This window comes from Arvicanthis niloticus, chromosome X, assembly GCF_011762505.2.
Source record: "Arvicanthis niloticus isolate mArvNil1 chromosome X, mArvNil1.pat.X, whole genome shotgun sequence".
In the NCBI taxonomy this organism is placed as follows: domain Eukaryota; kingdom Metazoa; phylum Chordata; class Mammalia; order Rodentia; family Muridae; genus Arvicanthis; species Arvicanthis niloticus.
Window position 1 is genome coordinate 27,565,395 of NC_047679.1, and position 24,726 is coordinate 27,590,120.

Here is a 24,726-nt window from a genome sequence, read left to right on the forward strand (position 1 = left end):
ATGGTGGAAGGAAATAGTCTACTCGCCTCTAAATTCTCATATAAAGATGACAAGTTTAAAGGGTTCTGCATGCATGTGTATGTTATATTTACAATACCACACACAAGCACATAGAGAAGACCTCATGCACCTGCCAAAGCACACTCTCACCTACACCCACAGACACCTACCTCCCTAGGACTCATGAAATGTTAGATTTTTTTTTTAAAACTTAGAAAAGAGGTAGGGATTTGAATAATAATGGACCCCAAAGGCTGAAAGATTTCAATAGGGAGTGGCACTTTTTGAAATGATTAATAGGTCTGGTCTGGTTGGAGGAAGTGTGTCTGTGGAGGTCTGATGAGCTTTGAGGTTTCAGAAAGCCCATTCAGAGTCCAGAGTCTGGGCCTTATATATTACAGAAGCTTCTGGGAACTCAAAACAACATCCTATCTATATCTGCAACCCTGCAGAGTATCTAGGATTCCTCCTGCTTATTGGCACTTCTTGAGCCTCTGTGAGAGAAGCAGCTTTCAACAGTGGGCAGCAATAATGCACAGGCCCCTAACAGGTCAACAGGCTGAAAAGGAGTTAAGTTTGGATGAGCTCTACACGGCATGACACATCCATGTCACCTCTTATTTGTCATAGAAAGACTAGAACATGTCTTTAGTCTGGGAGTGAACTGGAATGTACACATAGAACAGGCACATCGAGAGAAATATGGGAAACAGTGTTTTAAGAACACAGCATGGCAAAGACATCTGTCAACTCACAGCAGCTCAGTGACCTAAGCAAGAACCCCAAACTAGTCTACACCCTTCGATATACAAGGACTGTGCAGGTGTTCTTCAGGAGGTACTACTCCTTCCCCAAGGTCTGTGGCAAGTTGGTATCTCCTCCAGGAGGCTTTCCTCTTCTTCCCTGGTGTGGTTACTCAGAAGCTGCCCATGGGACAGCAGGTAATCCTCCACCAGCACTTATGTAAGGAACTTTAAATGAGCTCAGTAGGACACATAGAAATCAGAGAAAATTGTATTACTCACTTTGAGTAATTTTATGCAATGTTATAGTGGTAGGAGGGAACTAGAAAGTGTATGAAGCTGTTAAAATGATAAAAAAAAAAACCTAAGCTATACATGTATGGAATCTTCAAGGAATAAGAGGATAATATCACCAACACCTACTTTCAAAAAGCTCACAGCTTAGCAAAACTGAATAGTCTACTACCACTGAGAGAGGAGAAGACTTATGGCAATCAGGAACATCCATGGTCACCTAGATGTGACTTCATGACAATCAGACACCTTACAGCCAGCTATCCAGGGAACCAGTGAGGATACATGTCATCTCTAGTGGCCCAAGTGGGGCCAGCATCACTCTGTGTCTATCCCTTTGCACATGCACCATGGACTCTATCACATGTCTCTTTTTATATGCAACATGGTCTCATTAAAAGCCTCCGTCTCCCTGCCCCCTCTCTTCTTTTTTCCCCTTTCCCAGAGCCTCCCTCCATTTCCTCTCCCAATAAACCTTCCAAGACCTGCGGTGTGGTATGATTTTGTTCGGACATGCTGCACAGTTCTATCTGTGGATCTGAGCCTCTGATCGTGGACTCCTGTGTTCTAGGTCCTGTTGCCACAGGGGAGCACAGTTTCATAGTCCTGTTTCCACATGGGGTGGCCATTGCTGTGTGGGACAAGCCCACAGGCCAGGACTCCCATCCCTACAAGACCACTTACTATCCAGGCTCACCTTCTGGCCATCAGATTTCTAGACATCTCTATCCAAACACCAGCACACTGGTAAGCTTCTCACCATGATCAGCATCAACTATTTCAGGTGCCAAGAGAGGGCTGGCCACTGTCTAGTGTCCCTGAAGATGAATGTATCCACAGTCTGCACGAATGACCCTTCTCACAGACTCTTTGTCTTAGGACCTCTTCCCTTGGGCGAGATATCTCTCTCCTTCAGATAGTTTCTCTCCCACACTGCTTGAAAATCCTAGGCTTAGGTGAACCATTCTTCCTTGGGCACTGGCCTTCAGCTCAGTCCCTAGTTGCCACATGACAACCTGGTAATCTAGCCTGGCTGCTTGTTCTCAGTTATTAAATTTATCCTCAGAATGCTACAAGTGGTAAAAGGAATAACTCCTACTCTCACTCAATAGGTATCTCATCTTTATCTGTACCTCCAGGCTCCCCACCAGGATGCCTCATGGAAAACCTCTAAAACTAGAGCCTGATTCAAATTCTTCCAGATTTATCCACTTTTGCAATCAGGTTTGGCCCCAATACACACTAGATAATGTCTCTAAATGGTCATTTAATGACACTTTTGATCCTACTATTTTTTGAAAAGGCTTCAAATTATTTTAATAAGGTGATGCTGCATTACTCAGAAAAATTTTCAAACTGAAGGTATCAGGAATAAATCATCATACACCAATAAAAAATGCACAGCGTAACTACCCAAGATAGGCAAGACTAAGAGCTATGGTCAGACTTTCAACACAAAGCAACCCTGTTCCCAAGATTGTACTAGGCCTATCAAGAAAAGCTGTGAACAGCAACATCAGTGACACAGAAGTGTAGTCCTTACCCAAGGAAAAGATGGAGGCAAATTAACACAAGAGATTTTTAAGATATATTAAAATGAAAATCTCTAAGAGAAAATGTCTTCCTTAGGACATGAAGGGGTCATATATGAGATATAACAGAACCATATGTAAGCTGTAACCTCTGTGGACATTTGTCTGAATTCTCACCTGGGAGTGAATGCAGGAATGGGACTAGGTTATTGGAGGATGGTTAGGTTTTGTGGTATATGTGGCAGTGTCTCTGGGGTTGAGGGAAATAAAGATGAGAAAGTAATTAAAACACGGTGTGGGGGGGGGGATTGTCAAGATTAATAAAGCTCTGAGTCCAAAGAACTGTGGGCAGAGGCATCAGGGTTAGAGAGGACTGGGAGGCAGACACTTTGCTGTGTTCAAATCTAAGTCAAGGGTGCAAAACTGCAGAGCAATAAAACCTTTAACCTGGAGAAGCAGAATCATACTCCAAGGAAGCATCATCAACATCAGCAGCAGCAGCAGCAGCCACCACCCCTACCAAAACCTGCAAATGGACAGCAGGCTAGCAGCCAGAATGAAGGCTTGACTACTGACCTGAAGAATTTTAGGAAACCAGGAGAGAAGACCTTTACCCAGTGTAGCTGTCTCTTTGTGGGCAGTCTTCCCCCTGGCATCACTGAGGAGGAAATGGGGAAACTTTTTGAGAAATATGGAAAAGCAGGGGAAGATTTCATTCCTAAAGATAAAGGCCTTGGCTTTATTTGCTTGGAAACACGCACCCTAGTGGAAATTGCCAAAGTGGAGCTGGACAATGTGCCACTCTGTGGAAAGCAGCTGTGAGTGCACGTTGCCTGTCACAGTGCATCCCTTACAGTCTGCAACCTTCCTCAGTACGTGTCTAACAAACTGTTGGAAGAAGTCTTTTCTGTGTTTGGCCAGGTAGAGAGGGCTGTAGTCATTGTGAATGACTGAGGAAGGCATTGTTGAGTTCTCAGGGAAACCAGCTGCTCAGAAAGATCTGGACAGATGCAGTGAAGGCTCCTTCTTGCTAACCACATTTCCTCAGGCTGTGACTATGGAGCCTATGAACCAGTTAAATGATGAAGAGGGACTTCCAGAGAAGCTGGTTATAAAGAACCAACAATTTCACAAGGAGAGAGAAGAGCCACCCAGATTTGCACAACCTGTGTCCTTTGAGTATGAGTATGCCATGTGCTGGAAGGCACTCATTGGGATGAAGAAGCAACAGCAGGATCAAGTGGACTGGAACATCAAGGAGGCTCATGAGAAGCTGAAGATGGAGATAAAGGCAGTGCCCCATGAGCACCATGTTATGCTAATGAGGCAGGATTTAATGAGATGTCAAGAAGAGCTTCAGAGGATGGAGGAGCTGCATAACCAAGAGGTTCAGAAATGAAAGCAGTTACAACTCAGGCAGGAAGAGGAACACAGGCACCATGAGGAAGAGATGCGGCAACAAGAAGAAATAATGCAACTACAATAGGAAGGATTCAAGGGAACTTTCCCTGATGTGGTACATCTCCCATGTGCCTATGATGTGAGAGAACAAGAAATATGGATGGGCCAAATGGCTATGGGAGGTGCTACAGGCATAAACAATAGAGGTGCCATATCCCCTACTCCTGTGCCACCTGGTACTCCAGCTCCTCCAGGACCTGCCACTATGATGCCAGATGGAACCTTTGGATTGACCCCAACAACAACCAAGCCAAGCTGCTACAATGGAAGGAGTTGGAGCAATTGGTAGAACTCCTCCTGCATTCAGCCATCCAGTTCCTGCTTAATTTGCTCCAAATAAATGCTGCAAATATTAGATAAAGTTGCATTGTCTAGTTTCCTGCAGCCCTTAAAAGAAGGGCCCTTTTTGGACTAACCAGAATTTTACCCTGAAAAAGTGTTAGGGGTTCTTCCCAATAGATAGGTCTTCCCTGCTTGTACTACTCTAGAGAGTATGCTTGAAGGCAGATGGCAAGGGGGGGTGGTATTTAAGAAGTCAAATCTGTGGTATAGTGCATTATCAAGTCTGCCTGGTGTGTTCCTGAAAATATATTGATCTTTGAGGGCCTAGAGAACCATAGGAAAATGATCCTACTATTTTAAAGGATCTTTATAATTTTTGCCAGCAATCCTGAAAATGGAAAGAGGTTCTCAATGCCCATGTTTTTACTCATCTTTGCTGCAAACCTTCCCTTTGCTTCTCCTGTTCCAAATCACTCCTTCTAGCTATGAAATCTCATCCAGACAAAACTTCTACTATCATTGATGCAGCTAACAAACCTCCTCCTTACCATCCCTAAACTGCCTCTACAACCTCTCATGCTTTCCTGACCTCCCCAGCTTCCTCATTTTACCAGACTTCTCCAGAGCCTCCTCAACCCTGCTTCTCCAGACTCTTCCCTTCCCTTCCCAACTATAGGGCACTTTAGAAGTCCTACACTGGCAACCTCCTTTCAGCCCTCTAACCATTCACTATCTACACTCAACCCCCACAACTTCTTCCTCCACTCACCCTAACCCAGTTTTGCTTCTTCCTTTGAGGGAAGTCACTGGGATAGATGGTCTAATTAGTGTACATGTTCCCTTACTTGATTCTTTGAAGTTTTGCTGACCTACCTCTCCTTCTCATTTCCCTACTGTTGGGGTAGGAGAACAGCCTTACCAACCTCATCAGATACCCTCACTTAGACTTTAGGGGTGTTCCTCTCACCCATTCCTTTTAGGTAGCACCAATATATCCTGTACCATTATTGGGAAGGGATCTTCTAGCTAAAGCTGGAACTTCTGTTTCTTTTGCTCTCCCCATTTGCCTAAACCCAAACTCTTCCTTCTTCTAACCACCCAAACCTGCTAACTCTACCATGTCATTTCCCTAAGTCTGGGAGGTCCAGAACCTTACTGTTGCTAAATACCATTCTCCTGTTGTCATCCAATTACAAGACCCTACCAAGTACATCACCCAAGCTGAATACCCCCTCTCTCTCTCTCTCTCTCTCTCTCTCTCTCTCTCTCTCTCTCTCTCTCTCTCTCTCTCTCTCTCTCTCCTTCTCTCCAGACCCTCAGGGGACTTAAACCTATTATCTCTAACCTCCTAAGAAAAAGCTCCTCAGTCCTGTCTTCCCCTTTCAACACTCCTATATTAGCAGTTGAAAAAACACAAAACACAATGGTACCTATCACCTGGTTCAAAAATCTCAGGCTCCTTAATTCTGCAGTGGTTCCTCTCCACCCTGTTGTGGCTAACCCTTACATACTTCTTTCCACTATCCCCTTGGGAACATCTCATTTTTCAATCCTAGATCTCAAGGATGGATTCTTTTTTATCCCCTTAGATGTGCAGTCACAAAACATCTTTGCCATTACCTGGACTGACCCTGATACCCACTTTTCTACCCAACTCACCTGGACTGTTCTACCTCAGGGATTCAGAGACAGCCCACATCTGCTTGGCCAGGCTCTGACTTCTGACCTATTCTCTCTGTCTCTCCCTAAATCTAAGATTATTCATTATGTTGATAATATTCTCTTCTGTCTGTCTCTAGAAATCAGCCAAATTAACACCCATGGCCTTCTAGTTTCCTGCCCAGTCAATGCTACAGAATCTCACCTTCTAAAGTCTACTTGTCCACTCCTCAGGTCACCTATTTGGGACTAAAAATTACCCCAACCCACAACGCCATTACTTAGAAAAAAATCTAACTCAGTCTCTAACAGTCCCCTCTACAAAGGAAGAGATTTGATCATTCCCAGGAATCACTAATTTTTTTAATATTCCTGAGTTCCTTCCTTTAACCTCCTTTCCTAGCCCTTGTATGAAGCAGCATTAGGACCCACCCATGAACCTCTTCTGAAACCTGTTACCAAGCATTTTCAAAGTCCCAACAGGCCCTCTGCAGACCTCAAGACCTCCTTGACCTAACCTGACCCTTCTCCCTCTATGTAACAGAAAAGGAGGGATATACCCTTGGAGTCCTAGGCCACCAACTTGGACCGTCTTTTGCACCAGTAGCATACTTATAAAAAAACTAGACCTAACCATCCAGGGATGGGCATCTGGTATACATACTTTAGTACCCACTGAACTACTTATTTGAGAGTCCAAAAACTAGCCTTTGGGTTACCTATCACTGTCTTTTCTACTCATAACCTGTCACAGTTCCTAACTTAAAAAGGCTTATAAACACTACCTCACTCCAGGGTTCTTTCCCTTCAGGTAGCATTAATAAAAGACTCTATACTTACTTTCCAATCATGCCCACCTTGTAATATTTCCATCTTTTTCCTTAACCAAATGCTGACTTCTCCTTATCCCACTCCTGCACTCAAACCTTAGAAAAACTATTACTCCATCTTTGACACACACAGGAGGGCACACTGCCTCAGGCCATCTCTGCCCAGTATACACATGGCAGCTCCTTTTTACATGAAGGAGCCAAAAGAGCAGACTATGCTATAGTGTCAGACACAGAGATGGTTGAGGCAAAGGCCCTCTATACCTACACCACTAATCAATAAGCTGAACTGATACCACTTATTCAAGCCTATAAACTGCTAAGGGACAATCCCTAAACATCTATACAGACTCCAAATATGCTTTCCATATCCTCCTGACCCATGCTACTATCTGGAGGGAGCTCAGGTTACTTAGGACAAAAGGAAGATCAGTAACTAATGCCAACCAAATTATGGCCATGATAAAAGGCCTCCCTGGCATCTTCCCATAACTATTGTAATTGTCCATTGCAGGTCCCATCAGACAAATGACTCTATTATCTCCAAAGCAAACCACCAAGGCAGCTAGCGTTGTGGCCCTTAGGGGCCCAGACTGTTTCATCCACCACAGGACATTCTCATTCCACAACCCACTTCTCTTCACTAACCCAGACACTCATCAAACTCCTTCCTATCTCCACCAGCTTTTCTATCCTAACAGCCAAGCATTATCTTATTTTGTTAAGACCCATCTACCGACTACCCTTGAGGACTTATGTTTCTTAATATCTATCACTGACTCTTGCAAAATCTGTCAGATGTCAGACCCCAACTCCAGGTACCATAGCACCCCTTTTCCTACCCACCAAGCTAGGGGTTCCCTCCCTGGAACTGACTGGCAACTTTACTTTACCCACATGCCCACTAGCAAACATTCCAAGTACCTCCTGATCTTGGTGGACACCTTCTCAGTATGGGTGGAGGCATTCTCTACCACAAACAAAAGGGCTCAGAGCATCTCTGATCTTATCCTTCGAGAGATCATTCCTTGATTTAGAATCCCAGCTTCTCTCTAATCAGACAATGTTCCCAAATTCACCTGCCAAGTTTCTCAAACTATATCTAAAGCCCTCAACATCCCTTAGTATTTTCATATTCCCTATCACCCCAAGTCTTCAGGAAAGATAGAATGGACTAACCACTCCCTAAAAGCCATTCTTGCCAAATTGTCGCAGAAACTTCACCTTGATTGGGTAAAACTCAATTTGGCTAAAACTCGATTTGGGTAAAACTCAACACAAAAGAACACACATGGCATGTACTCATTAATAAGTAGATATTAGCCCAAAAGTTTACAGTACCCAAGATACAACACACAGACCATATAGAGTGTAGAAGGAAGACTAGGGTGTTAATGCTTCAGTCCTGCATTAGGGTGCAGGGGGCAGACAGGATGATTGTTAGAGGTGAAAGGGGAGGGGAAGCAGGGAGGGAGAAAGGAGGTGGAGGAAATAAGGGTGGCAGTATCAGGTACTAGAGGAGCTGTGAGAAAGGTACCGAGGGACAGGAAATCAAACAAAATAGGTAGCAGGTTGTATAAGGAACTGGGGATAGTCACTGGAAAGTCCCAGACACAAGAGAACATAAGGCTCCCAGGACCCAATGGGAGTGGCTTTAGCTGAAATGCACAGAGAAGGAGGAGACAGAACCTGTGAAGACCACGTCCAGTATATAGGCACAGCCCCTTGTCGAGGGATGAGGCCACCCACCCATCTCAAATGTTTTTTAACCTAGAAATGTTCCTGTCCAAAGGAAGAACAGGAACAAAAACTGGAACAGAGACTGAAGAAAGGGCCAACTGGGACAGCCCCACCTGGGAATCCATTATATCTGCAGACACCAAACCCAGCACTGATGCCATGGTGAAGACTCACTTGCTCATGAAAACCTGATGTGGTGGTTCCTTGGGAAGTCTGGCCAGCAACTGACCAATGCAGAGGTGGATGCTTGCAGCCAACAATCAGACTGAGCTCAGGGAACCTGGTGTCAGAGCTGGCTGGTGGAAGGACTGGAGCAGCGGGGGATTGCAACCCCATAGGAAGAACAATGGGCTGGCCTGACCACCCAGTTCCCCCAGAGTCTAGATCACCAACCAAGAAGTACATGGAGGGATCCATGGCTCCAGATACATGTGTAGCAGAGGATGGCCTTGCCTGACAGCAATGGGAGGGGAGACCCTGTGTCCCAGGGAGGTTTGATGCCCCAACACAGGGGTATTCTGGAGCAGTGGGACAGAAGAATATGGGTGTGGGAGTACCCTTATACAGGAAAAAGGGATAGGGGAAGGCAGATGTGGGATGGGTGACTGGTGGAGGAGTAACTGGGAAGTGGAATATCATGGGATGCAGGTTTAGTAGAGGGGGTAAGCAGGAAGTGGGATATCATTAGAGATGTAGACAAATGGAATGATTAATATTAATATAAGAAATGGCCAGATGAATATGGGATGCATTGGTCTTGTCAGACACATATGTTAGGATCATAGACCAATCACCTCTTCTATAAGTGATGCAAGACCCTCTTCTTCTATATTCAGGACTCATAGAATCCCAGGTGAAAAACAGGTGTTGTTGGTAATCTCTAACGTGAAAACAAATTTGGGTCCCCCAAAAGTACTATTCACATCCAGAGAAAATATGTCCCAATTTTCCAACCTCTGGAAACTGGAGAAATAGGGGAAATAATTAAATACTCCTCCAAGGTCATTTCTTCCTTGACATCTCCTCTCATAAAAAACACTAGCCTGTCATTTTGTCTTCTGCTTAAAACCTTGACCTCAGCCTACCAACACCTTTAATGTCATTCAACCTGGCTGCTTTAAAGATTTCTGGCTATGTGTACACCCTGGAACTAGCTCACAACTGCCACTTACAGTATCTCCAGTGACCCTGTCAAGTAACCTTATTTCACCTTTCACCAGCTGCCCTGAGTCTGGTGTTGCCAGGATACCACACCTTTTCGATAGCACTCTCTTGGGAATGGAAGACTGTTTTAAGGCATCTGGGACAACTTCCATAAAAACGCTAATTCCCTAGACTGCAACAAAACCATCAGGTTTTCAGGTATATCATCATCTACCTGCCAACTGGTCAGAAGTTTGCACATTGGTGTTTCTTTTCCATAAATTAGGGGTAACTCACAGAGAACCCTACCAATTCTGGTTGTGGACTTAATAGCTGAACAACACAACAAAGGAGCAGTTCAAATACTGCCACTCCTGGCCACTACAGGAAAAAATGCAAGTGTTGCTACCAGAAGAGTAGGACAGACTACATCTCTAATCTTGCACAATCAGTTTTCTTCCTAGGTTATCCCCAATCTTCAACAGGTGGCTTAAACCATACTCATTCTCCAAGAACAGATCAATTCCCTGGCAGATTTTCTTACTGCTAAAGAGGGTAGCCTTTGCCTTTTTCTCCAAGTAGAATGCTGCTTCTGTATCAGTCAAATGTAGTAAAAAACAAAATCTAAAATCTACAAACAGACCTCCAGAAACGAAAGGAACAACTTGATGCCATTGATCCCTGGGGTTTCAAAAACCCCATATGAAAATGGATACTGCCCTTCCTAACCCCTCTTCTCATTTCTCTCTTTTTACAATTTGCTCCCTGCTTCATTAACTTCTTCTCCATATTCTTTGAATGACAAATTCAAAAAATTTCCAACCAATTATCCGTTCCTCTTACAGGATTAACAACCACTGTCCATAGAAGAGCCTGATGCCAACAACTATCAAACATTCCCTATTGTGAGGATCAGCTATACCCTAAAATTGATGATGTCCCTACAGAAAGCAGTTTAAGTGATCTGATGCCCCTATTCCTGCCTCACCATCACCTCCTTCCTTTTTCAATTCACCTCTTTATAGTAAGAAAACGAGAGGAAGGCTGGCAATCAGGCACATCCACAGACAGAGGTGACTTCACAACAATCAGGCATCCTTACAGCCAGCTCTCCAGGGAACCAACGATGAGACACATCATCTACAGTGACCCAAGAAGCAAAGGCATCACTCCTGTGTTCATGTGACACAGGCCTGATAAAAGCTTCACTCTCCCTGTCCCGTGTCTTCTTTCCTCCCTCTCCAAGAGGCTCCCCTCATTTCCACACCCAACGTCCATGTGAGACATGCTGTACTGTGTGATTTTGTTGAATAGTTCTATCAAAAACTATAGTTCAACAATATCTTTTACATGTTCTTCCTTGGGAAAAATCAATACTGGCTTAGGAAGGCATTTTCACCCTGGGTTACACAAGGAGGGGGACAGGAATCACCCCTGAATGCAGGTCTGAGGAATTGATACCAGTGCTTTTGTAAAAGCTCAGGAACCTATACCTGCAAAGCAGGTAAAAGTCAAAATAACAGACTTATGGAACTATCAAAATCCTCACAAAAGAAATTTTATAATCCAAGTAGGTATGCATTCTCAGGATGGTACATTTCAAATACTTTCAATGTCAACAAATTACAAACAGAAGACCAGAAATAACTCTGTTAACAAGACTGAGTAAGACAGGCTCAGTCTTGTTAACGAAATAAAAAGGGGGGGGGGGGGCTTTTAGGGCTGCTTAACAAGAAGCTGCCAAGGTCCACGGGCAAGGAACGGGGCTGTTTGACAGGAGTATGACATTGGCCAAGCGCAAGGAAGTAGGCTTCAAGCAGGAATCTGACATTAGACTAGAACAAAGAAGTAATTTCAGGTAGGAGTCTAAATCATAGGCTACAACAAAGAAGTAATCTCAGGAAGGAATCTAAATATTAGGCCAGAACAAAGAAGTAAGTTCAGACAGGATTCTAAATTTTCTGACTAGAACAAGGAAGTAGGCTTCAGATATGAAAATGACCTTGGGCTAGGATAAGGAAGTAGGCTCAGATACTTTGGTCTTCCTGATAAGCCCTTAGAAAAAGTGATCATGGGAGTGTTAACTTAACTGTGTTTAATGCCTTGCTTTTTCTTTGACTATTTGTGTTTATTGTATTGCTTTTTCCTTGACTATTTGCATCTCTTGTATTGCTAGACCCTCAACCAGAACTGACCTTATCACATGCATGTAATAAAAATTATATAAAAGCATAAAGGAAGAGGGGGTATAGAATAGGAGGTTCTAGGGAGGGGAAATGGGGAAAGAGGATGACACCTGCACTATAAATAAATAAAATACCCTATAAAAATAAAAGAAAAGAAATAATTCTGTACAGGATAATACTCCCTGAATGAGAATTAATGCAAATACCAAAAGGTACAATCTACCTTTCCTTAAAAGACACCATCGTTAATAAGAAACTTGGACATGATTTGGGGTTGGTGGCAGTGGCCTAGACTCCAGCTCCTTCAGAGATTCAGGAGAACACATCACAACTTAAAAATCTATCTAGGAATAGAACATTTATTCAGCTGCCTAGAAGACTGATAAGGAGATCCAAAATTGAAAAGGGAAGCAATGGACAAGAATCACAATTTTGCACAGGTAAAATCCTGGGTGTACCCTGGCCCAGGAACAAGATGTTAAGGGACAGCTAGGCCTGTCCGGACTATTCCCTGAGCTCCGTATATATGGAGAAATACCTCACAGTTCCTTTTTAAAAATCAGGCCCATGCTAAATAGGCAGGAAACATTTTAAGTATGAGGACCACACCATCAGACATAAAATAAAAAAAACTTAAAATAGGGAAAGAATAATTTTTCTTGTCCTCTAACTCATCAAGAAATAAAAGTAATTTAAGAACTGAAGGCTGTTCCATATCGTCAATCCCTTTTCGCCACATTTTTTGTTTGTGTGTTGGTTTGGTTTAAGTTTAGTTGTACTGGAACACAACTTAAACATAAGTCATACATTGGGTCTAAGCAATCATGTATCTAACTCTCACAACACAGACCCATCAAGATGAAACCCAGTTGATCCTATTAGGCAACACTGTGTTTGTCTGCCATAATTTCTCTTAGGTTCCAGTGTATGAGGTCCATAATTACCATTCCTCCTGTACTGGGAGGTCCCTGTCCAGCAACCAGTAGTCCAAAACCAGGAGGTTGTACTCCAGTGGCAGGCTCCTGAGAGAGAGATGGCAAAGGGAGAAGTAGTTAGAGAAGACAGGCTAGTTTGGGGTCTGGGGTGCTTATATAAAGTTACTGCTGATGTACAACATTTATTAGGAAATTTAACATCCTATATACAGTTTTCTTGAAAGGTAAAACAGGACAGTTTCAGCCAAAGCTATCACATAAAGATTGAAGTCAGATGGAAGTGTACTGAACAAGGATGCATAAGTGTACCTGGTTTTAATCGCTCTCCACATACATCTATACCTCAAAAACAGCCCAAGACAGGTGAAGCCCAACAACAGCTTGCAAAGACAGGGAAATAGAACAGAAATATTCATCAAGGCATGTTGGGCCTATAATCCCTAAATTCATAAGCACAACAAGAAGAGGGTCAAATATGGCACCGAATATGGCACCGAATATGGCAAACATTTTCAATCCTAAAACCTACAGGGTAGATTGAAAGAACCAACTCCAGAAAGCTCTCTTTGGAAATCTATGCCTGTCTGAAGCACAAGGAATCTCATCCCCAGGGACACACATATTTGGAGAAACATAAAATAAAATCTCTACCTCTCTGCCTACTGATCTATGTCTCTTGGGCCCTCCTTCTCCCTCCCTCCCCCCTCTCTCTCATATCTCTCATATCTCTCCCTCCCTCTAAAGCCCCTCCCTCTCTTCCTCACTCTGTGAGTATGTGTGCTCATGCCAAGCACAAAACTGTGAACTCTCTAATATTTAACACAAAGGGGAATACAGGAACTTAAACATGCAGGCACCCACGCCAAGGAAAACACACACACACACACACACACAGACACACACACTCAATCCAAAACTGAAAGAAGACATTGGTTACTATTGAAGAAAGGCTTTAAATACCACACTCAAATGCTATGAGATAGCTATATTCAAAAGTCATAAAATCTAGCACAAAGCAGTGATGAACATAGAAACATAGTTCCAAAGAACCTTTAAATTAGTATTGTCACTGGAAACATTCATGATCATAAAGAGCAATAGGGATATACCCCAGTGAACATTACTTATATTCCAAAATATACCCGTACATAAAACATTGGAGGCCTAAGTTTGGGAACAAATGTCTGTCTGTCTGTCTGTCTGTCTGTCTGGTTTTCTGTGACTGTGGGTATGCATGCGCCAGCTGGAAGAAAGCTGTGTCTCTCATTTACACGTAGCAAAAATAGGGAAGCAGTAAGTGAAACATGCAGGTACCTTTGAAAAGGGGCACAATCACACACAAAAACAGTCCCCCCTCTCTTTAAAATGAAAAAAAGAAATTGTTATTTAACATAGGCTATAAATACTACACTCAATGCTATGATATAGCTATATTCAAAAGACATAAAATCTAGAACAAGTGATGAACATAAAAACATAGATCCAAAGAAACCTTTAAATAATGAAGTCACTTTAAATTGACTGTCAACACCTGATCCATCCACGATCATGAAGAGCAGTAGGGATATATACCTATGTACACTACTTTTACAACAAAACCGTACCCATGCATTAAACATTGGAGACCTAAGCATGTAAAAAATGCAGAGAAATGGAGAGGTTAGAAAGGAAACAGGTTAGGAAAGGGAGAGAGTTGGGGAAGTGTGTTAAAAAGCCTGGAAAAGTCACAGGGAAAACCTAAAGGTGCAGAAAAGAAGGAAAGGAGGTTGAAAAGACAGAAGAAAATAGAGAGACTGAGGATGGATCAGAGGCAAGAGAGTGGGGGGACAAGGGGATGGTAGGAGAGCAAGGATGGGGCAGGGAGGAAGCAGATAAGCTTCACCTTCCACCAGGAGCCTCAGGGAAAAGGACAGAAGGGGAGAGAGAGAGAGAAAGACCTGGGCGGGAGGGGCAGAGCTCTGAAGGAGGCAGAGTGGAGGGAAGAGCTAAAAGGTGTGAAGACGCTGTAGGAGAGAGAGGAAGCAGGAAAGGACCATGGAGAGAGAGAAACCTGGGAAGGAAACCGCTCCCCACACTCCCAACAAGCAGCAACAACACTGAAAACGTACTCCGACTGGGAAGGCCGGTCATAAACATCTCAAATACATGACAAACCTGACTTAGGAAAGCGCCCCACCACCACATCCCCTGGGTTGAGGGAGAAGTCAAGGAACTAGAAAGTTCCAGGGGCCCTCAAAGGGCAACACTGAAGTGAGAGGACGAAACGCCTGAGGAGACACGGAGGTGCGGGGCCGAATCCCTAGAAACATTCTACTCACTGCCATGGTGAGCAGAGGGATCCACTGGGCCGAACCCCACACTTGGAATCGAAGGAGGAGGCCCTCAACTCGGAGAATGTCCACAAGCCAGGCGCGAAAGCCCTGTTAAGGCCTCAGCACCTCGGCGCCACAGCCTCTGGCCCAACGGCCCAAGCTGCCAATCACACAACAGGGATTTCTGGGAACCGGAAGTGAGCTACCTCCTCTACCGCCCCCTATAGGCGGGTCTTAAAAGGAAAGGAACCCAGATGCAGATTTGCTGCAAGCTGGCTCCAGGTTGCCAAGTACAGAGACACCCGTGATGGTGGACTCTTAAAAGGGAAGATAAAATTACAGTAATAATTGTGGGGAAAGGATAAAGGCAGAAAAGACAAAGGGCAGGCACTTGAAATGGGGACAAAGACATAACCGTTAAAGGGGAAAGGAGGAATAGGCAGAGGATATGGAAAAAGAGACAGAAAGAAAGACTAAACAGAAGAAACAGAAGAGGAAGCTGCATAAACAGAAGAAACAGAAGAGGCAGCTGCACAAGCCCAAATCACAGCTGTGGGATAAGGCAATTTTCAAAAAAAAAATAGGAGGGGAACAAAGAATAGGAATGCAAGGAAAGATATTGTGGAGGAGAATAGTGCAAAGGAGAAAATCAGAAAGACATTGAAAGTACAAAATCAGGAGGAAAATTTAGTCACTGTTGCCTGATGGCACCCAGCTCTTGGAAGGCAGCAGCCAGCCAGTAAGGAAAAGAAGAAATCAATGAGTTCTAGCCACATAGAACAAAGTATCTAATTAAACATTGAACAAATAAATGAAGTAATTAACAAGATGACCATCCATCCATCCTCTTGACTTTTATGAAAAAGAAATAAAAATTACATTTTCACAAAAGCCAGTAGACAAATATTCATAATGCTTTACTCCTAACTAAAAACTGGATAAAAAACATTTCTTCCAAGGGGTAAATGATTAAAAACAACAGAGGTTGGGAGGCTAGGAAAGAACATGAGCTATGCACAGATAGCCACAAGTAGTTAAGTCTACAGAAAACTATGTTGATGGGAACACAATCTACATACTATAAGATTTTCTTCATATACTACTATTGAAGTAGCAACATTATAGAAACCACTATTAGCCAGATGGTAGGGACAGGCATTTTGGCAAAAGCATGACTTGGGCAAGGTGGATTGGGTGACAAAAACATATGAGGCACCCAGGGGTGATGTAGTTGTAGTTATCCTGTACTTTGACTATATTAGTAACAAGCAAACCTCCTCATGTTATAAATCTGTACAGAAATCAATGTAAAAGCATAAAGAACTTGGGACTTCTCAAAAATATCTGGGTATCAGATCAATGTGAGTATCCTGGTTGTATTATTTAATCTTAGTTTTGTTGAATATTATTGTTGGATAGAATGCTAAAATATAAAGGATTATGTTACATTAGTTCTTACAAATAATATGAATCTAAAATTATTTCAAAATAAAAAGTTTAATTAAAAAAGGAACTACAAGCAGTTCACATTAAAAATGTTGAGATGTTTATGGATTGGATTGAAAAACATTTTTTAAAATGTATCATCTGCATCTTACCAGAATCAGAAGCATGCCCAGTGGATGAAATTAAATTTTGGTGGCCACTGCTATTTCCAATTGCATGTGGGTGATTAATTGTCTCAGGATTGTTTACCAAGACAGCTTCTGGTATAACTGGAATATCTACAAAGAAAACATTTTCAATTCTTCCAATTATGAATTCATACACAAGAAAATTATTAAATAATGTACATGAAATAAACATATTCTCACATTGACTAAGACTAAAAGTACATATCCTAAAAGAACCTATCCTTTAAAAATGGCTAAAGGATAATTATCTAGAAAGTACATGATAAAAGTATAAAACTTTGAGAATCAGAAAATAGGGAACAATAAAAAGCAAAAATGCATGTAGAAGAATTGTGTCACTCACCACTACTAGTGAGAAGAAAAACGACTATACATTCTTGCAGGAAAAGCTGGTGATTCCTTATAAAATTAAGCATGTGTCATCATGTGACTTAGAATTGCATGTACACTCATAGTATTTACTTCTAACAGTAAAGACTGGAAACAGCTTCAATATTATTCAATGGATGAAGAGACAAAGAATGTTTTACATCCATGCCGTGGATGAGTTTGCACCTCTAATAGAAATACTAAAATATGTAAAAGTTGATATTAATTGCAAGCAAATCATATTTCATGAAAATCTATACCCAGAAAGTTATATAGCATTGGAATAAATTTCAGTAAAATGCAAATGAGAAAATATAGAAAGAAATTAAGGTCTCGGGTAGCCAGCTGGTGCTTAGGGTAGAGCAGGGTGGGAGATGAGAGAGAGAGATAGATGGTTGTGGTTTATAGATGGACAACAGGAAATTTTCTTATAATGATGCTAGAAATCTTCTATATCAAAACTCTAGAAGTAAACAGATGAGCAGCGCACAAGATAAAACTTTATGAAACTAAATATGAACACTCATGCATACAAATGTGGATTTAATGAATGTCACTTTCATAGTCATAGAAATTAAATGGGGTTTTTCTATAATTCCTTCCCACTAACTTAAAGATTTTAAATTGTCTCTAAATACAAAGCTATAAGGGTACTGATGAAAAATAAACTGTAAACTGAAAATTCTATCAAGAGTATCAAGAGTATCAAGAGCTGAGACCTGGCTGTTTCTGCTCTCTCCTGCTACCACTGCTGATTCGTGTTTGCTATACTGATCCTACTGAACTGAACTGCTGGCATCCTGCAAATTGGAGATTGAGATTGCCCCAAGGAACAACTTCTAAACCCTATACAGCAGAGCCTCATGGCTTCTTTGAGATCAATCTACCATTGCTGATTTGTGAATGGTGTTTTGTGAGTGGATCCATCTGCTGCTGATGATTTGTGTAATCTGAACTGCTGATATCCTGACAATGCAGATCGGATTTGCTCCAAAGAACTACTTCTAAATATGTCCACTTGCCCCATATCCTAATAACCTTTCTTTTCTACTATCTTTGGGGGGTGGCGGGCTGGAAGGGAGGTTAAAGCATTTAAGAACACCTATTAAAAGTAGGCTTTGAAAAATCAAATCACACATATTGATGATGGAAGAACACAGTTGGCAGGCATTGTGGAAAGCGGTGTGAAAGAATTCTCAAAAAACTGAAAATAATTCTACCACATGATTCATTCAGTTCTTCCACTCTTGGGCATAAACCCACAGAATTCGATATCTTACTACACAAACAGTTGTTCGAGCATGTTCATTGCTTCTCTATTCATAACCATTAGGACTTAGAAACAGCCTAGATAACCATCAATGGATGAGTAATAAAAATATGATACATTTACACAAGATTTTATTCAGCTCTTAAGAAAAATAAAATCATGTAATTTATAGACAAATAGATGAAGCTAGAAATGATCATTCTAAATGAGGCAACTAAGTCCCAGAAAGACTGGCAGCTTTTCTCTCTTACATATGTTTAAATCGGTTGCTATATTTAGAATACTCATAATGCTTAGGTAGTCAATAAGGGGCCAGAAGGAAAAGGAAATCATCCAACTAAGAGGATTCAAAATATAGAGTTATAAATGAATAAATAGAAAACTAGAACAGGAATATTAAAGGGGATGAAAGACAGAATGGAGGGTAGAATACAAAACGGGATAGCTAATGCTGAACGCCTTTTGAAAAGCTGTATGGAAACCTACGACTGTAGAAGCTGCCTAACATACTGTAGTGGTTTGAAATGGTGGAATGAAAATGGCCCCTGACCCTCTGTACTTCTCCATCTCCTCCCATATCTGAACTGCCCCCCTTTTCCCTCCCCCTCCTCCCTCCATCCCAGATCCCTCTCTCCCTATACTTCCCAGAGATTTTTTCCACCTTCTGAGTAGGACTGTAGCATCCACACTTTGGTGTGATCTTTCTTCTTGGGTTTCATATGGTCTGTGAGTTGTCCCATGGGTATTCTGAGCTTCTTTTTGGCTAATATCCACTTATCAGTGAGTACATACTATATTTATTCTTTTCTTAATTCACTCAGGATGATATTTGCTAGTTCCATCCATTTACCTAAGAATTTCTCAAATTCATTGTTTTTAATAGCTGAGTAATACTCCATTGTGTAAATGTACCACATTTTTTGTATCCATTGCTCTGTTGAAGGACATCTGGGTTCTTTCCAGCTTCTGGCTATTATAAGTAAGGCTCCTATGAAAATAGTGGAGCATGTGTCCTTGTTGTATGTTGGAGCATCTTATGGGTATATGCCCATGAGTGATATAGCTGGGTCCTCAGGTAGTGCTATGTCCAGTTTTCTGAGGAACTGCCAGACTGACTTCCAGAGTGGTTTTACCAGCTTGCAAGCCCACCAACAATAGAGGAGTGTTCCTCTTTCTCAATATCCTCACCAGCATCTGCTATCACCTGAGTTTTTGATCTTAGCCATTCTGACTGGTGTGAGATGGAATCCCAGGGTTGTTTGTATTTGCATTTCCCTGATGACTAAGGATGTTGAGCATTTCTTTAAGTGCTTCTTAGCCATTTGAGATTCCTCAGTTGAGAATTCTCTGTTTAGCTCTGTACCCCATTTTTAGTAGGGTTATTTGATTCTCTAGAGTCTAACTTCTTGAGTTCCTTATATATATTGAATATTAGCCTTCTATTGAATGTAGGATTGGTAAAAATCATTTCCTAATCCATGGCTTGCTGTTTTGTCCTATTGACAGTGTTCTTTGCTGTGGGAAGGTGAAAGGCAGCATGATTTCTGGTTGAGCTAGGTTTGAAAACCTGGTGACTACTGCAAGGAACAGTGGGCGTTTTGCCAGGCTCCCAGCCTCCAGGCTCCTGACAAGATGCCTCCATACATTTGTGTCTTTCAGGCAAGTAAGGACGATGCCCCTACTAGCCCCTCCACAGGTAGAAGGAGTGACCACAGGTCACTAGCCTCAAGACAGATCTCCATATTAATGAGGTACCTAAAGGCCAGAAGGGCTTAGCCAATTAAGGTTTCCTTCCCAGATACTCCTCCCTGCAAAAGGTATTTAACCTCAGGCCTACACTGGGGGTGGGGGTAGGTTTCTCATCTACTTTCCTCCATGACAATAAACATCTTAAAACTATGGACTGCTTCTCTTTCATCAGGATCTGATATGGAGAACAATGGAGAAGGCCTTCACCTACAGAGCCACAAGCTAATCTCCCCAGAAGACCTCTCTGCATTCCCAGACACTGCAACTACCAACCAAAGCCAACTGCCCATGACCAAGCCAAGCCAAACTGCCAAGACAAGACAAGGAATCTCCCTGAGGGGCGTAGGCAGATCTTCTCTCCTCATCTCCCCTTGGACCCTGGGCCAGTCCACCCCATGGGCCCCTACTTTGTTCTCAGATCTTCTGTGGCTTCCAATGGCGCCTAGGTGCCCAGGAGCCTGGGAACCAGACTGTCCCAGGTTGCACTTCAGGCCCAGGGATCCCCCCAGAGCTAGCTGCAGCTGCCCCATCACCCCTGGAGCAGTGTCCCTGCAGAGAATTCTCACAGCACGACACCCCAACCCACCACTGTGGGGTGAGAGTGCAGTCAAACTTCCCGTGTCCTGCCTCCCAGAGCTATGATGTGATAAAGCTAATTAAATAGACTGGATAATGGCCATTAATGTTAATGCTATTAAACATGAGAACATCTCAATAAGATCTGTCCTTTGAACCAATTTAAAAATCTTAGTCTATAACATTTGTTATAATTTTAAAGATGTTATTACTGGGGACAATAGCCAAATCATAAGATTCTCTCTTAAATGCTTCTTACAAATGCATGTACATGTGAAATAATTTCAAATGAAAAGTTTCATTTTAAAAGAAGTACACTATATTGGACAGGTGTAGAGAGAGTGGATGTTGGAGAGGCTCAACACAGCTTCCCCAAAGATTATTAAGAGCCAGAGGATCAGCGAATTTGTTTTGAGTCTGTCTCCTAGTACTATTGGAAGCTACACTCAGAAATTCTCACCAATATAACTGCTGAAGCATAAGCTGAACAAGATGGCAGCAATGAACTTGCCAAAGTGGACAGAGAAAAGTCCCATGAGACCTCAATCGTACACAAAGAACTATAGGCAACTGAGAAAGAAAAGCTGGGAACGGGAGAGGCTGCCTTCCCCAGGGAAGAGCATACCAATTGGTTGTTCAATGCCAAACCATTAGCCATGAAAATACATATATAGGTAACATTATACAAACTGAAAAAGTTATATTTAGAAATATATATGTTTATATATATGCATGCAATAATAGTTTTTAAAGGACATGAAATTAAAACAAACTGGGAAGTGGTGGGCGGTAGGGTTTTTAGGAAGGTAAAGGGAGGAAATTTTTATAAATTATAATCTCAAAAATAAAATAATGAATAAGTCCCACCCCTAGGTGGAAAGCCATTGACTATTGAGAAATGGAGAGTCAATTTTCTTTAAGAATAAGACCCCTGGTAGGCTGGCTAGGGTCCAGTAGATGGCCTGATATCCATGCACATACTGGCAACACAAAGTGGACTCAATGTTTATTCAAAAGGAGTACCTGAAGCTGGAAATGAAGAAAGGGCTGTAGGGGAAGAGGTGGAGAGGAGAGGATGGGGACATGCATTCATTCACAACATTATATGCACATACAAGATCCTCAAACAATAAAAAATATTGACACTAACTTACACTGGGTTGAGTTTGTATTCTAGAGTGCTATCTGTAATGGATATCATTTCAAATTCACCAAAGTTGTGATAGACAGGTGGATTGAAACTGTCTTGTTGATTTTCCTCAAAAGTTGGGTTGATCACTGTCTCATCGTTTTTTCTAACAATGACTTCTGCGAATTCTGGTATTTCTGTAAATAAAAAATTAAGTGTTAGATCTTTCTTTTTTATTTTCTTTTTCTGTACTTCCACCTCACAGGATCGGACATGCCCTTCTTGCCTCTGTAGCAACTGCCCATACACATAAACACATACACATAAATCATTTTTAAATATTTTAAAAACTGGTCAAACATGTACATCTATTTCCCCACTACACCATTCTCTGATGTTAAAAGTAAAGGCAGCCCTTTCCCTGTGCCCCCAATACAGTTTAGTTGAATTTTATACATGGACGGTTAGTAACATAAAATTCTTGTGGTAATTCAGCAAGCCTGAATTTAAGCATTTTTTTTCCAATAGAATTTTAGTCACCTAGCTGCTGCTGAACTAAGTGTAGATGAACCCTGTTAATTTCATGGTTCCATATCTTTAGGTTCTAGAAGTTTAGCAAGATTGTAAGAATGCTTTTATAATACTTACACATCTCTCCATCTGTGACACCCCACTGGACTCGTGCATTCTTGAAACTGCTTCACAAATATTGGTAATCTGCCTGTTTGTCCTCTCAAGAAGTTCTTCTAATTGCTATTATAAATAAGAAAATTGTTAAGTTCTCATTTTGAAAAAAAGAAGTAACACATGTGAAAATGTAGGCCCAGAGAAGTGGCTCAGCAGTTAAGACCACTTGCTGCTGATTTTGCTGAGGACTGGAGTTCAGGTTCCCAGCACCCACATGGTGGTGCACAACCAGTTCCTGGAGAGATATTCCCCCTTCTGACCTATGCAGGCAGCGTCTATGCATGCTGTGCACATACTTACAAGTAGCTAAAGCACTCACATAAACACAATGAATACATCGAATACAAAATTTAAAATCAAGTAATTAATTTTCAAAAGAAAATATTTGAAGCTGACTTTGAGTTCTTGACACACTGAAAGTTCTGCAGCAGTCACAAATGTACCATTTCCTTGGGGTGAAAATATTTGAAGCTGACTTTGAGTTCTTGACACACTGAAAGTTCTGCAGCAGTCATAAATGCACCATTTCATTGGGGTGAAGCCTGGGTTTGTTACCAACCACCTGACTGAGACATAGACTCTCAACCTGCCCCTACACTATCTGACTGATACACACTTGGAAGAAATGTCAGTGATGAAAGGTGAGAACTTCACAGCCACTGACAGCCTCCCATGCAACACAAATATGCCAGAGACATTTCTCATCAAGGAAGGAAGCAACTTAGAGAAATGCAAAAATCAAAGGCTCCACCCCAGGCCTACACAATGGAGAACCTGAGTGGAAGCAAGCAAGACTGGTTTTAACAGGCCCTCAGATGGGTCCAGATACATGGTTAAATGTGAGAATCCCAAGACTGTGGCACTGAAGTAAACACCACAGCTTCAGGGGAACATGGTTGGTTTTAGTAACAGATAAGGTATGTGCCAGGGCAAGTTTCTCAACTTCTCTGTGTTTCAATTTGCTCATTTACAAAAGTGGGATGAAAACATATCTTAAGGGTTCTCTTAAGGGGAAACATGGCTGTAGCTTTGTCCTAATAATGGAAAGAGCAGTGCTACAAGATGATTGGCTCAAGAGGGCTCAGGTCTCCATTAGCAGTGTTATCACCTCTGCACACCATGGCACAAGTTAGGAGGTGAGGCCAAGCTTGCCCAGAAGAGCAGACAGAATCCAGACTGTCAGCTGAGGCTTTTCAGAAAACGTGCACTCTGCATAGAACATTTAAAGGTAAGGTAAAAAGGCAGAACAATCAGCATGTGAAAAATACTCAGGGAGAAAAAGAAGCTTGTTGTTTCAACAGGCAGTATCAATGCTTTCCTAAGGAACTTCATTCTGAAGGGAGTACAAAGAGTGAGAGACACTAAGAGGGGAAAGACAGGTAAGAAAAGTGGGGTTTTGAAGCTGTACAAGAGAAAGAGCAAAAGGGAAGTGCATACGTGATTGAGAGGAGGAGAGCTGTGACCGATGCACATAAGTCTGTGAAGACAGAAAAGATGGAAGATGCAGAAACCAGCAAAGGCATCAGCCCCTGAGCAACAGAAGACTTAACTCTGTATGAACCAAAGTGGCCCAGTAGAAGGCTAGGCTCTGGGAAGTACCTCAAGGGCCAGTTCTTCAGAAAGAGACTTGGGAACCTGAGCAATTTTTGCCTTCAAATCACATCCTCCTTCAGCTTCCTAGTTGCTGGGACCCTGGCTAAATACTATACCACAGGCAGCAGGCTACTAAGGTCTAGGCATTATAGGCCCTGGAGCCCTGCTAGATCTCAAACTTTTATATTTATTTGCTATTATTAATTTTATTTTCATTTCTAACCCGTGATTGAATCTAGAACTTCATACATGGCAGACAAGGGCTCTGATACTAAAGTGTATGCCCAGATCTTTTTACCTTTTTAGAAGACAAGATTCTGTCTGAAACAGGATTTCACAAAAGTGCCCAAGCTAGCCTTGGCTTTCAACCCTCCTGCCTTAGACTCCCAGGTTGCTGGGATTACAGGCTTGCACCACTACACCCAGACAAACTTTTCAAACTGTGCTAGCACATTCTATTCAAGAAATCTTATAACACCCACCTCTTTCATTTGTAGCTCCATTGCCTTTAAGGTGGTGGTTCTCAACCTTCCTAATGCTTGGGACCCTTTAATACAGTTCCTAATGCTGGGGTGACCCCAGCCATAAAATTACTTTCATTG

General features: G+C 42.1%; 1 protein-coding gene and 1 pseudogene across 3 annotated transcripts in view; one reads left to right on the plus strand and one right to left on the minus strand.

Moving 5' to 3' along the window:
• The window catches only part of LOC117694309 (sex comb on midleg-like protein 2), a 143,565-nt gene extending 128,272 nt beyond the window's left edge, over positions 1-15,293 (minus strand). For 2 of the 3 annotated variants that reach the window (XM_076918325.1, XM_076918323.1), the window contains exons 1-2: positions 15,124-15,269; positions 12,760-12,892 (exon numbers count right to left, since the gene is read on the minus strand). The gene's annotated coding sequence lies outside the window, so the exon portion shown is untranslated. Of the gene's footprint in view, positions 1-12,759; positions 12,893-15,123 lie in introns of all 3 variants that reach the window. The other variant, XM_076918324.1, reaches the window with a different exon arrangement.
• Positions 3,224-4,386, plus strand: LOC117694431 (non-POU domain-containing octamer-binding protein pseudogene; annotated as a pseudogene).
• Positions 15,294-24,726: the final 9,433 nt, after the last annotated feature.